Raw genomic sequence first — 12,590 nt, 5'->3', positions numbered from 1 at the left:
ATCACCAAGGCTGGCGGTGCCATACTCATTGTGCACTTTAGTGTACTTATTTGTGTACTGTTTATTACAGTGACTTTGAATTATCTAAATGCTGAGTGTGGTTAAGCCACATATTTGCTTTTTATATTTCTGCAATATGCACTTTAGTTTGTGTGATTTGTTACTGACATTAATGTTTACACCAGACTTATTTGTCAGTGCTTTATGTTGTCATGATAATTATTACATGTTTACAAGGCTGGAAGTTCAACATATCAGTCAATATACTACTGCGATTGAAGTAGTTAAAAATGTCATGCATCACCTAATTTCATCATAACATAGGCCTGGAAATAACAATTTATGTTTAATCAATCTAATATTGTTTTGGTTATACTATACAACGATTTATTGCTTGTCTTTGTTGAATAATGCAGAAGATAAAGAGCTTAAAAAGTAATCACGTTAAATCGTAATATTGGTTAAAAAAAAAAAAAATATATATATATATATATAAAATCAAAGAAATCTGCCTTGAGGCCTTCAGAATCAATAGTGCGGGCGCCTGTAGCTTAAAATGAATGGCAATGAAACTGTTGTTTTAACCAATCAGATAATCAATCAGATATAATCAATCAGATTTGATTTGCCCATCTAGCAGGCGTACAATAACGTCAGCATTTTCACGTTTTTTGATTGGATGGTCAGAGCGCGTACTATTAGCTACAAGTAGTCAGAGCTAGCAAACTGCATCTGTAGCGAACTGGAAAAATGAAAATATATTCCTGTAGATTTAATAGTTAGTAGCATTAATGTTTCTTTCCCTCCTCGACCCCCAACAGTTTCAAACCTACAGGGGTAAAAACCCTTATCCAGCCTTATATCAGGGTGAGAGCATGGGCTGTACACATTGTCATGCGGTGACTGTCCCCGTGTCCACTGCTTCTGTCGAGCGGACATTCTCAGCCCTAAAGTGAATTAAAACTTATGCCAGAAATATGACTGGACAGACCCAACTTTCAGCATTAGCCTCCATGGCGATAGAAAAGTTTGTTGGGACTGAAACGCACAGATAACCTGTACAACAGAGTAATTGAAGTCTTCTTGAGGAAAGAAATTAGGATGGATTTTGTGTAAAAAAATAATCAGCAGTTTTAGTGAGTAGCCTAATATAGCCTATTGCTTTTTTTTGTTCCCAGTTTTTCCATGCTGAATATAATTTTCTTCTTAATTTTTCTTGTAATTTTTTTTTTTTTTACATTCATACTATTGTAACGTTTGAAGAACGACAAGACAAAGGAGGCTCCGTTTCTGAACTTTTTAATCGGAACGCAAGAACAACTCAACTCACTCGCTCGTTTCTCGCTACCCAGCCTTTTCCGAACTCACCACATTAACCCTGCAAAATAAAACAGCAGTTTCACAACAATTATAAAGAGTCTGTGCGCTACACTATTAAAAGTTATTAATTCAGGTAGGACACCACTGAAGGCCTAGGTGTGAAATGCACCGCCCGCTACTGAAACCAGCAGATGTATTGATAGAAGCAGCATTATCCTGATTAGTCATGATCTTAAAACACTCTTCTCAACACAGCGTGTGAAATATTTAAATGTTCCCTTTACGAACATTTAAAGTGTATTTACAATATCCACATGAAACTTAAAAAAAAAAAAAAAAACTAAAAAACTGTCCCAGTATCACAGATTAAACAACATGTAAACCTATTAAAACACCAATAAAACCATTATAATATAGAGCGTGTCTTATGTGACAGTGTTACAAGAGGATTATATTCAAGTCATTTGTATGTGTCACACTTCCTCCACACTTCACACTTCTCACACAAAGCTGGTGCACCATCATTTTGTTACCAACAATCAGTTGCTGGTACCTAATTCTAGTAGTAATACAAAGAAACAGAGACAGAATGAGAAAGTTTTTCATCTGCTTCCAAAGTGGAAACCTTTTCACAAAGAAGCATAATCATAATACATTCATTGATCGAGTCTAAGTAAAAAGAGCACTTGCATTGCACAACAAAACATTTTCAACAGCTGCAACTAAATGTTTTTTGTCATTTCATTCTGTCACTAGTCCAATGCCCTCCTCCAGTTAAATGAGACAAAGATGCACAGATTTGGAGATCATAATTGATTAGCCGTAGTAATCAGACCTTGTTGACTTTGCAGCCAGTCTTCTGAAATCTGGATTGAAGCCAGTATGAAAACTTTTTTTTTTTTTTTGTGACAGCTTAGGCTTTTTGTGACACGGATTAAAATGTTTATTTTAAAGCACAGACAGGTTAAGCTGAACTACGCTTGCAGAGTCACAAACTGCCATCAGCCCTTTTTGATTGAGCAATGCTTTGGTATCGAGTTCTCTCTCACATTTTTTCTCCAAAGACGACTGATCAAACTTTGAGTCAGACAAAACTTTTCTTTAGAGATGACACCTTTCTGCTCACAAGTCTCCAGAAAGACATATCTTTAGAGTTGTACATAAATATTCTGTGTTACCCATTTTGGGAATTTAAAAGTGGCACTAACCTGCAGATGGCTGGATACTTAACATGAAAGATGGCTCTTAATTAGTATGAAACGTTAAAGCAGGACAATGCATGCATTTGAAATACAGCCAATGCTTCTTTTTTGTGTCAACTGTATAACCCACCTTACACTGAAGCCATTTTTATTGTGCTTTTCCCTCATTAAATTAATGCAAATAAATGTTACAAAAATGTACTTCGTCATAACAGCACCAACCTTTTTTCATAATTACATGCAAAATTTTAACCAATCTTTGAGTGAACCTATATGGCTAATGTGTGAACTGGGCATGCAGAATTAAATGCAAACCATTTTTGAAGCAAGGAGGGCTAAAAATATCAACCCAGGAACAAAAAAAAAGTGTCCAACTGACAAGGCCATAATAATCCATAAAGAAAACTGTATATTCTGACTAGCCAAATACTGTATCACGTATCATATTTTATTTATAGGCAGGTGGAGTGGTCCCATCAGCATAATTCATTAACTACCTTCAGACAACCCCCACACATTTTCTGAATTTTAATAAGATCATAGGCTTTAGGTGGCAGGTAGTGATTAGGTTAAGTTAAAGTATTTATGATAGAAAGACATTTATACTGATTGGCTTCATCACTCTGTCTCTTCTCTACCAATAAGCTGGTGTGTGTTCTGGCGCAGTATATGGCTGCCGTCGCATCATCCAGGTGGATGCTGCACATTGGTGGTGTTGAGGAGATTCCCCCTTCCATGTAAAGCGCTTTGAGTACCCAGAAAAGCGCTATATAAATGTAACAAATTATTATTATTACTACTATTTAACCTTAATATGGTTCCTTTAAAGGGGCTAAACTAAAGTGGGGTGGAGTTTGGCAATTCAAGTTTTGGTAGCTGAAAAGTAGAGGAACACAAAGCAGTGGACCTCATTCCTGAAAGTTTTATAAATATATGAGTAAACTTGGAGTCATTTGTGCATAGAACAGACCTTCCTGAAAACCCTCCTCCGGATTCACAAACGTTTTGTAAACCTCAGATTTGATAGTTAAACATGAGTATGTAAATGAATTCCAATCATTCATAAATAGGCGCACTTGACACTCATTTACAATCAGCATAATCCCCGCCTATGAATTACAACTACGTAAATTACATGTCCAGGGGTTTCATTTATAAACGTGGCGTATGCACAGAACGGGGCTGGAAACATGCGTACGCCTCTTCTCACACAAAGTTTGTGATTTATTAAAAACAAATTTTGGAGACAAAGCAGGTTGGCGACAACGATGGTGAGCTGAGGGACTGACGGCAGATGAAGGAAAACCACTTTAAATCCTCATTATGAGTCCTAATCAGAAATACAGTGCATGTTCACAATAACAGTTTAAATAAATCAAATAATGATTTAAACTATGTTTTAAATCTGATATACACATTGAGATTAAATATGCCACTCATTAATGGAGTTAAGCACTTAAATTACATGAAATCATTACAGAGAAGTTACAAAAAAAAAAAAGATATATTCTAATAAACTGAAATATTTGTAGTGGATGCGATGATTTTGAACACTTTTCCTGTGGCATGCTGTGTTTTAAAGTTTTAACAGCAAGGATTACTTAGCGCATGATAATAGCAGAACTCATGGTCTGAGAAAATATTTTCATGCGAATAATAATCAATAATGCCTATCTGAATCCATTAAAAATACTATTTGGCCAATGGAAAAGATTGAGGAAAAACTTTCTCTGAAATGTATTTTAAATACAAAAGTAAATTCTATTTTGTAGGCTATTTTTACATTAATGCAAGTAATGTTCTATTTCACTGTTCCAGACCACCAGAGACGGTCAATACATGGTGCAAGGAGTCACGTCTCGCGTATCACATTGAGAATCTCATATCAATTCAGTCACACGTGACTTCGACCGATGACTTTTTTTTTTAAAACAACAAAACATACAATTTTAGAGCCAGGGGAGCAAAGAAAACACAAAAATAAATAAATCACAAGAATACAAGACCTTTGTATCAAAGATTTTGAAGACAGTACACAAATTAACAGTCTTAATAGCTTTTCCATTAGTACTAGAATGAATAGTAGAAAAGTCATTTTCAAATTCTTTAAGGAATACTGAGAAAAGGGGCTTTTTGTTAGAAAACTTACACTTATGGATGTGAAATTTGAATAATAAAATTAAAAGATTAATTACAAAAGCCTCCTTAATGTCAGGGTGTGTGCAGGCAGAAGAAGAGGAAGGCAGAAGGCTCCAATACAAAGTGTTTACTTACAAATATAACTCGAGCGATACAAAATGGCAGGATACACACACACAGGTTGCAACGTTACATACTGTAGACGAGACCGGACAAAGACTGACTGAACAGAGGGAACTAAATACAGACACTGATGAACACAAACCAGGTGACACAGATGAAAATGATTGACAAGACACAGGTGATGATAATGAACTAATGATGGTAGATATGGCAACGGATGAGTGGCGGGAAAACAAAAGACGTGACTAACAAGGCTGAACAGAAACACAACAGTTACACTTAATCACACTGTTATCATACTTTGAATATCCAAAAGTTACATTTTCAAAATGCAAAACAAAATTTGAGAGTACCTTTTCCTTAATAAACATAGACACTTCATACCATAACTTTTTCACATGACTACAATGCCAGAAAATGTGGGGTACCACATTTTCTGGTACCCAGGGTCTGTGCAAGAAGGCTCACTGGGGGATACGCATACTTGCGGAGGCCCTGCGGCCAGCTGTGCGCCAGTGCATCCGTGCCAATCGTGCCCTCGGTCAGGGAATAAAGCAGGTCGCAATGGGACAAGTCGTGGGAGGCAAACAGGTCTACCTGTGCGTCCCTGAACTGATCCCAAATCAGCTGAACCGTCTGGGGATGGAGTCTCCATTCTCCAGGTAGAGGCTGAAGCCGTGAGAGCTCGTCGGCTGCACAGTTCAGGTCTCCTGGAATGTAAATGGCTCGAAGCGACCTCAGATGCTTCTGACTCCATATTAGGAGGTGGCGGGCGAGTTGCGACATACAGCGGGACCATAGACCACCTTGTCGGTTGATGTACACTACTGTTGCGGTATTGTCTGATCAGACTAGTACGTGCTGGTTCTTGAGCAACGCACGGAAGCGGTGCAGAGCCAGACATACTGCCAGCAACTCGAGGCAATTGACATGCCAAAGGCGCTGGGGTCCTGTCCAGGAGCCCGCAGCGGCATGTCCAATGCACATGGATGCGAATCCCGTGTTCCCGTAGAGGAACAAGGGCTGCCTCGACGACCTTCGTGAAGACACGAGGAGACAGGGCTAGCCCGAATGGGAGAACGGTGTACTGGTATGCCCGCCCCTCGAAAGCAAACCGTAGGAATGGTCTGTGTCGAGGTAGAATGGAGACATGGAAGTAGGCGTCCTTCAGGTCGATCACTGCAAACCAATCCTGTGGCCGCACACATTCGAAAATGCGTTTGGCCGTGAGCATCTTGAACAGCAGCCTGTGAAGGGAGCGGTTTAAGATGCGCAGGTCCAGGATTGGCCGTAACCCACCGGATTTCTTGGGTACAATGAAGTAGGGGCTGTAGAACCCGGACTTCATTTCGGCTGTCAGTCTCGATCGCACCCTTCACCAGTAGGGTGGCGACCTCCACTCTCATGACAGGGCATTGCCACCGACCATAGTGAAGCAGAATCCCCTGAAGCGGGGAGGAGACCGTGCAAACTGAATCGCATAGCCGAGCCTGATGGTTCTCGCAACCCAGCGGGACAGCTTGGGAAGCTCTAGCCAGGCTCCCAAAAACTGTGCCAGTGGGGTCATGCGAACCACAGACGTACCCTCGGTGGTGCAGCGAGGTGGAATGACCGGCCCGGATGTGGGCGGCGTAGCGACCCGGTGTGGGGGCACGGTCATTAGCCGCGTCCTGCCAGAGGAGGCCAGGGAAGGACCAGCGTTCCACGGGGGCGTGCTCTGGCAGGGGTCTGGTGACAGAGGGGGACGAGAGTGGCGAGGCTCGTGAGCGGCACGCACTGTCATCCGAGAACTCTGTGTGCTCAGAGATGGGTATGTCAGTTCTTTCTTTAACCACATTGGGGTGCTGCTCGTCGTGGGACGAGCAGCGGGGTTGGGATAACTGTTCTGCCCTTTATCTCAAACGCCTTGCTTGAATATGCAGTCAGATAACGCCTCCCAAAGACAACAGACACAGGGATTGTTTCCAAGGTTTACTGCTGCCCAAGGAATAACGTAAAACTGTAAAAATACAAAATACAGAATCCTAAATGTACAGTGTCAATTACATGTTTGCATCAGCACAACAAAGGCTTTTACATTGCATATAGTTAGCATCAACTATAACAGAAACAGATTGTGCATTCACGAAACAAAGAAAACTAAATTTACATCTGGGATATAAGATATAACAATTAAATATGCATAGGAATTATAATGTAGCAACATCTACATACCGAAAGTGCCTTCAAAACAATTTAAATAAAGGAGCAATAGTAGCCATGACCGCATGCTTTTCTTTGCTGCTGGGCTCACATTTGTGATCATATAAGGACATTAACAATATTATATGCAGTACCCAACTTTGAACAGAAGGGGTCAATTTACTACAACTTTTACATAAAATAAATGCAGAATGTTCATATAGAACAGCACAATAACCAAGGATTCTCCCCCAGCCTTACACCGGGGGAAGGAGTGGCCCTGCTACCATCTCCTGGAAAGAACTGATCACCATCAGCCCGTCTCAAGGGCGCCGCTTAGCCTGGCGTTTAGCAGGGCCAGAGAGGGCTGTGGCGCCTTCCTGCGGCTTCCTCCACGACGCGGCCCGGGTGAAGGCTGCTGCTGGGGCCGTGCGGGATGGGCGGGATGGGCGGGAACCGCAGGAGGGTGCCCTCGGCGGCGAGCAGACTGAGGATTCTGTGCCGACGGCTGGGTGGAGGCAGCAGCGGGCCGTCGGGGCAGAATATGTTTGATGGCCTCAGTCTGCTTCTGGGCAGTCGAGAACTGTTGGGTGAAGTCCTCGACCGCTCCGCCGAAGAGGCCAGCCTGGGATATGGGGGTGTCGAGGAAACGGGTTCGCTCGGCCTCCCTCATATCAGCCAGGTTGAGCCACAGGTGTCTCTCCTGGACCACACATGTGGACATCACCTGACCCAGGGAGCGTGCGGTCACTTTCGTCGCCCGGAGAGTGAGGTCAGTGGCAGCACGCAGCTCATCAAAGAGCCCTGGGCCAGTCCTCCCCTCGTGCATGTCCCTGAGCATCTGGGCCTGATAGACCTGCAGAGTGGCCATGGCATGCAAGGAGGCGGCTGCCTGCCCCGTGACTCTATAGGTCTTCGCCACGAGAGTGGAGGAGAACCAACAGGCTTTGGAGGGGTGCTTTGGGTCACCACGGGAAGAAGCGCTCTGCGGACATAGTTGCATCACAACAGAGCGTTCAACCTGGGGAACCCCAGTGTACCCTTTAGCAGCGGCCTGATCGAGAGGAGGAAAGGCAAAGGAACGATCACCGAACGATCACGGGAAGACTGGGGAGTCTTCCAGGACCTCGTGACCTCCTCATGCACATCCGGGAAGAAAGGTATTGGGGTTGGACGCTGACGGGGATCAGCGGCCGCACCCAAAAACCAATCGTCCAGCTGCGAATGCACATGGCCGGGTGGAGGAGACCACTCGAGCCCAATGGCCGCGGCTGCCCGGGAAAGCATGGCCGTCAGCTCGGGATCAGACTCGGGCAATGCTGGCACACCTGAAGGTGGCAGCACAGCCGAATCATCTCCCGAGGACTTCTGCCCACCTTGTGATGCAGCAATCGACATTGAATCATCGTCTGGAGCACCAAAAGAGACCCGCGTCATGCCGAAAGACGATGTTGCGGGTTCAATCGGGACGCTCTCGGGTTGCAACGCTTGAGAGGGGGGTGTGGACCGAGGAAGAATCGTTGGTGCTTTGTTCCACACCGTCACCCTCAGGTCACCCTGGCCACCAGCCGAAGTACCAGCTCTCATGGAGGAGGTAGATCGGGGTGTGGATGAGGGGACTCTCCCTCTTACGAGGTCATTGAGTCTCGACTGTAGCATTGCGATGGTCATGTTTGGTCATCCACAAATGCTACCTTAGCGTGATCAACCCCCAAACACGCAAGACAGCGATTGTGCCCATCAGACTCTGAAACAGCGCGACCGCAACCAGAAGTGCACGAGCGAGACATCTTTAAAAAGACGCGCCATGTGCGAGCTCTTTTGTGAGAGGAAGAAAGTCTCCGCAGAGTGCTGAAGCGACCAGGGAGATGAACACACAAACACTGGCAGATCACTGCACAGATCAGCAAGGAATGATCTGGTAAGGTATCCTTGGTATCCTTGAGTGTTAAACAAATGACAAACTAAAACGATACCCTTTTCAAACCAGCTTTCTAAAAAAATACTTTTGTGTTTACAAAATACAATGGTTATTCCAAATAAAAAAACACTGCGGAGAGAACTTGTGCTTGTAGATCAGTTTCCAAGCCAATAAACTTGAGCATGAAAGGCAGAAAGTTTCACTGGCAATTTGTCAATATTATAATCACACATTAGTAAAAAAAGAAAGACCCCCAAGTCGGTCAAAAATAAAATCAGGAATAAAATAATTTTGAGGGTATTATTTAAAGTAGAGAAATCTAGAAAATCAAGGCCACCACTTTTAAGATAATTTAAAACAACAGATTTACGAATGTAGTGCACATGATTTTTCCATAGAAAATTAAATAAAATCTGATCAATAGTTTTGATAGTTTTATTGTCTAAATGTATAGATGAAGCAACATAGGTTAGTCTAGAAATTCCTTCTGCCTTTGGCAGATTGGACTCCACCTCTAAGGGACAAGTCCCTTAATAACCAGAGATTAAATTAGCTTTTAATCTTTTCAAAAGCAGGATTAAAATTCAGAGAAACTCTATCTTGCTCACTTTTCGAGACAATGACTCCCAAATAATTAACAGCTTCTTTAACAGGGATACCATCCAGGTACAAGAGGGGAGCTTTTCAAGGCTAATATTTCACATTTTTTTAATATTAAGGTACAGACCTGAGGCATTTGAAAACAACTGAATACTTTTAATTGCCTGATGAACCTGGCTAGAGTTTTTTTAAAAATAAGGCTGTGTCATCCGCTAGTTGACTAATTAAAATACTTCTACCAGCAATATGAATTCCTTCTAGCTTACTATCCTTAAAAAAATGACAGAAGGACTGTGCTACAATAAGAAATTAAATTAAAGGGTGCTCAATAGTGTCAAAGGCCTTGAAAAAGTCCAAAAAAAGAATTAAACTGTCATCCTCAACAAGATCAGAGTAATCAATAAGGTCGAAAACAAGCCTAATATTATTAAAAATATGGTGGCCTTTCATTAAGCCTTATTGATTTTCATCAATAATGGAGTTCAAAATTGACTTGAAACGGCTTGAGAAAATGAGGGCAAACAATTTATAATCATTATTAAGGAGGCTGATGGGTCTCCAGTTTTCTAAGAAAAGTGTATCCTTTTTAGGCTTAGGTATTAAGCAAATGACACCCTGCTTCATACTTGCTGTAAGCTCAGAGCAATTTAAGCTCTCTATATACACTTCGAGGAGGAAAGGGGATATAACCTCAGAATAAGCCCTGTAAAATTCAGCCGTTATCCCGTCGTTACCAGGCAACTTGTTATATTTTAGTTGAGAATTTGCTTCCTTAACCTCATCAACAGTAATTGGAGAATCACAAAAAACCTTTTCATCCTGATTAATAGAATTAACATAACCAAGGTGCTTACAGAAAGTAACTAAATCAGCTACATTCAATTTAGAACTATACAAATTTGAATAAAATGTATAACAATATTGGGAAATTTCTTAAGGATTTTCTGAGACAGACCCCTCAATATTTAATTGACCTAATGAAAGCACCTTCTGCTCTTAATTTATACAAATCATCTAACTTAATTTGCAAGTCAACTAAATACGCTTTTTGATATCTGACAAATTTTCAGGTAAAATCTTGGTAATAGACGAGATTTCACTGACAACTTCCATTTCTTTAAGTCGTTTTGAATTAGCCAAATTAGAACTATATTTTCTTAAATATTTCCCAATTTAAAATTTTGGTTAAAAAATTGGTGCCAAATGAATTTTCTTGTTTAGCTTTATTCCAATAATACCCAGTAAGTCTTTCCAGCTCTGAAATAACCTCTTCCAATAAGAGGAGCCCCTGTTACAACTAGCTTCAGGAGAAAGCAAAAATTGAATGCATACAGCCTTATGATCTATTAATGGAGTCGCCGAGATATCAACACAAATAGTATCTTTGTCGAGATTCCTAGAGACTAACCAAAAATCAATTTGTGAAAGTCTAGGTGAATTTTTATTGCTCCATCCATGTGTACATTCTATCATTTATGTTATTGGCCCTCCATATATCTATAAGCTCGAACCTATTCATAAATGCTTTCAAAGCAGAGTTTGAATTTGTTGGTCGACCAGGTGGCCACCTATCAAGGGATTTATTTAAGACAACATTAAAGTCACCACCAATCAGTAAGTAGGCGTTTTTGACTGCCAGTAAGGAAGCTTGTCTTCCATAAAAAATAATAACTGATCATTCTCAGATCTAGAGTTATACCCATAATAATTGACAACAATAAGATTCACATTGTAATACTTTAGAATTAACAAAATAAAGTGCCCATACTCATCACAGTACGCATGTAAAACATCACCTGCAAAGTTCTTTTTTAAACAAGATACCCCTCTGCTGAATGCTCCGAACCATGAGATAACCATATCTCGCTACCCCACTGAGATTTCCAAAAAGTTCTGTCATTATCTTTAGAGTGAGACTCTTGAAAAAAAACTAAGTCAGAACCAAACTGTCTGGTAAACAAAAATAAGGCCTTGCGCTTAACAGCATCTCTTAAACCTCTGGCGTTTAAAGACAAAACAGAAAAAGACATTTAAAGAACACAAACACTATTAACCTGCTTAAAGACAGAACTAGGTAATCAAACAATTATTTAAAATAGGTCACAAAATCGAAAAGTGGTGAAAAAGGTCAGATAACAGCAGCATCATTTTATATCTCAAAATCTGCAAAAAGAACTATAACAAACGAACCAGAGACAGCCTCTAAAAATTACTTGTCAAAATTTGTATCACTGTCTTAAAAGAATACCTGACATCAAAATTGGCAATGTCAGGTATTAAGATGAAAACATCTCATGCAGAAAGAACGATTTCACCCTGTCCTTGAATAAAAGCTCTGCCTCCGACGAAGTATGCCGTCTTCCCCTCTGCACGTGTCTTCTGAACCTCTGGCCACAACTTCCTCCTTCTTTCACGATCTCCAGACAAAAAGTCCTCCATGAAATGCAGACCATCCTCTTTCAGATATGAAGAAGTCTTCGCGGCCTTCCAGACAGCGTCTCTGTAAGAGCGGACAGAAAACTGTATGATGGTCGCCCTGGATCATTCCGCTCCACCTTGTTGAATCTTCCCGAGACGATGAACCTCGTCAATAACTTCTGGGAGCTTGTTTTTTTTGCTAGGAAGAACTTTTTGACAGATTTTGACCACTTCAAGGCGGATGTCTTCATGCGCAGATTCTAGAATCCCGCAAATCCTCAGATTACGTCTTCTCAAGTACGTCTCCATGTCATCCATCCTTCGCTGCATCTGCGCTACGGGCCACTCAACATCATCCACATGCCGCTCAAGATTTGTAACCTTATCAACAACAACTTTCAATTCGGCAGACATATCAGAGATCTTTTTTTCTATGTCATCAGAGCGGCTGTTGATCAACTGCGTTATGCCTAACAGTTGCGATGAGACATCAGCTCGAGCATCGTCACTTGCTCTTTTCTTTATGATCGGCAATTTACTCAGGGTGATAGGCAATGCAGGAAACTCCTCTTCAGCTAAACTAAACATATCTTCCTAGGACGTACAAGTGACCACGTAATCATTGCCACCACTGGCTAAAGAGCACGTGTTATCATTAGCCGGTTTAGCAGCGAAGAGTAATTCGA

This window comes from Abramis brama (assembly GCF_963993115.1).
Source record: "Abramis brama genome assembly, chromosome: 2".
Taxonomy (NCBI): Eukaryota; Metazoa; Chordata; class Actinopteri; order Cypriniformes; family Leuciscidae; genus Abramis; species Abramis brama.
This window is presented reverse-complemented; position numbering follows the sequence as displayed.